This window comes from Aethalodelphis obliquidens, unplaced genomic scaffold (assembly GCF_003676395.1).
Source record: "Aethalodelphis obliquidens isolate GAN/ISIS:26980383/991018 unplaced genomic scaffold, ASM367639v1 scaffold2, whole genome shotgun sequence".
Taxonomy (NCBI): Eukaryota; Metazoa; Chordata; class Mammalia; order Artiodactyla; family Delphinidae; genus Aethalodelphis; species Aethalodelphis obliquidens.
The window spans coordinates 74,401,971-74,405,012 of record NW_020837946.1 but is presented as its reverse complement, the minus strand read 5'-3'; the positions used below and the strand labels follow the sequence as shown (position 1 = coordinate 74,405,012).

Sequence of the window (3,042 nt, the reverse complement as noted above, 5' to 3'; positions counted from 1 at the left end):
AAATTCAAAATCCTTAGCATAACCTATAAGACATGCACAATACAGCCCTTGCTCATCTCCCTGATAACATTTCCCACTCTTCTCTCTCCTTCAGATGCGCAAAACATGCTCCCATCTCATGACCTTTATACTTTCTGTTACCCTTGCCTGCTCCCAAATCCCTTCATGTCCAAAATCTTCACATCACTCAATACTCTGTCCAAATTTGTCTCCCCAAAGAGGACTGTCCTGCCCACTCTACCTAAAATAACCAAAACACTACCAGTAACTCTCTATTTCCTTAGCTTGATTTATTTTCCCCATAGTACAACGTTTACATTCCTGGTGTCTGGCCTTTTCTAACACTCACACATGAGAATGTTAACTCCATGAGGGAAAGGGAATTTTTTAATCATTTATTTTTATACTAGCATATAACCATATATTTTTTGAAGAATACCCAAAGACTTCATTCATTTAACTAATAGTTATGGAATACCTACTCTAGGAGGGGCACTGTTCTGGTTACTTGGTCCACATTAGTGAACAAAACAAAAATCTGTGCCACCATGGAGCTTACACACTATCAGGGAAGAACATTCTAGAGTGTGTGGAAGGAGAGGGGTCATGGGGAGGATGCATGCATGCTTGTAATACTGGACACATATCTAAGGGACTCTCCAAACCCATCAGCAGGCAAAATGTGCACATTGCAACTCCATTAATGACTACATCAGCATTAAAGACAGGGGAGTCACTTACAAAGGAATGCAAGCTGCAGTTGGAAGGAAAGTTTGGATAGAGAGCGGAAACGGAGGTTAGGAGGCCCAGAGCAAACAGTACTGGGACTGGGAGGCAAGAGAGACTACATTTTCTGGTGGTGGCAAAAATGACAGGAATATAATGGAATTAGCTGGTCTCAGGATTCCACCTGGGCCACTGATACGATGTTCCTTCCATTCCAACATAGACCGCTGTGGTGTGGGAAGCTGAATTTCATCAACAATTTGTGGTGCAGACTGAATGGCCTTTGCACAAGTGTCTAGTAAGATAGTTGAAGAAGAGTTGTCTTGTGTCTCAACAAAATCAAACCTACGGAGAATTTTATTATATGTAAATTATACCTCAATAAACCTGATATTTTTAGAAAATCTGCCCATAGTGGAGAAAGAAATCACAGTTGGGACAGGGTTCCAGATACCTTTTGGTGTTCTTATCCATATCCTATATATTAAAATAGAAACAAATTGGTTATTTCTGTTTATTTGCATTTTAAAACCTTTATGGCTAACAGTTTGCTTCCAGTGTAAAGAAGTTCAAGACTCCATAAGCTAGTGTTTCAGAGATTTCAGTGTCCCTGAGCAGGAGCTGCTTGGGGCAGGGGGGTTCACTTCTGAATTGGAAAAGATATAAAGACAGTCCCGACTTACGATGGCTAGACTTTACGATTTTTTGACCACGATGGTGCCAAAGCAATATGCATTCACTAGAAGCTGAACTTTGAATTGTGAATTTTAATCTCTTCTTGGACTACTGATACATAGCACGACACTCTCATGATGCTGGACAGTGGCAGCCACAGCTCCCAGCCAGCCATGCAATCACAAGGATAAGCAATGGATACACTTACAAGCATTCGGTACCCATACAACTGTTCTTTTTCACTTTCAGTATTCAGTAAGTTACATGAGATATTCAGCACTTTATCAGAAAATAGGCTTTGTGTTAGATGATTTTGTTTTTTCAATTTGAAAGCAGTCACTGTTTATTAACTGACCAGATGACAAAAATAATCATGGTAGATACCTTAGTTCATCCTTCTTATAAGTCTGTTGATCTGGTCTTCTCTGTCGCCAGCATCTCCACCTTCTACAAAATGGGTAGTCTTTTTCTTCATTCCACCTCGTGGAGAAGACAATTTGAAGGGCCACAGGAAGTTGTTTGCTTCTTTGAAACGTTTTCCAACAGTATAGATCTCATGAATCAGATCCTCCATGCAGATAATACCGTATTTGCCAAGAGATGGAGCAATCAACACGTTATCCGTCAGGGCAGTTCGCTTCTTGTTGATTCTGCCGTAACCGCGCTTGTAGATCAATTCATTTACTGACTTCAGGTTGGGTACCTCCATGCAATGTATGGTTCCACAGTTCTCAGCATGTTAATCGAAGCCTTGTTGAGCTTCACAAATGTGCCATTGAAAATCTGACAGAGGCGAAGAAGCTGCAACACCTTTCGAACCTTTGGGCTCACACCACTGATACCTCTGATCCTGATGACAAATGTCAATTTGGGTTCCGCTGGTACGTAGAAGTTGCCGGCTTTTCTTGCCATCCTAGCCATTTGAATTTCAGTTCTGTACATCTGCTGGTATTCCTTGTGATCGTACTTAGCTTTTTCATAGATAAGGCTTCCTCCTTGCCTTTCGAAGCATCTCCTGGGCAAATTTCTTTCTCAGGCGCTTGATCTTAAGCTCTGAGACATTCTACCGCTTTTTCTTAAGGGTTTCTGGCACAGCAGGAAACTTCTTTTTCTTCTCCTCAGCACCTTCCATGGTTCCAGCCAGGAAAGAGGCTGTGTTAGATGATTTTTACCCAACCGTAAAAAGGTAGGCTGGGCTAAGCTGTGATGTTCAGTAGGTTCGGTGTATTAAATACATTTTTGATTGAATGGTATTTTCAGCTTACGATGGGTTTATAAAGACATAATGCCATTGTAAGTCTGGGAAGATGTGTAGTTAGTCTCTCCTTCCCTGGGGGTCTAACCTCCTTTTGTCCTGGGAGACAAATTCAGACTGAAGCTGCTCAAGATCAATGCACTGTAAACGGTTGGATGTTACAAGTACTCAGCTGACATTACTGTCCTCATTCAGTTACAAATTGTATACCTGGACTTTGAGCAAAGATACCTTCCCCTTCCTGTTTCAATAATAACACCTCCTCTCTTATCTGTGGGCCCCAAGATTCTCAGATCTTACTCTGCCTCCCTCACCTCGGCAAGGGTTTCTACCCCACTTCCCTAGCCTGCTCAGTGGTGACAATCCCATCAATTTGTATCCTACTC

The 3,042-nt window shown here is 41.7% G+C and overlaps 1 pseudogene; it reads right to left on the bottom strand.

Moving 5' to 3' along the window:
• Positions 1–1,767: 1,767 nt before the first annotated feature.
• LOC113625000 (60S ribosomal protein L7 pseudogene) lies at positions 1,768–2,533 on the bottom strand (annotated as a pseudogene).
• Between the last annotated feature and the right edge of the window lie 509 nt (positions 2,534–3,042).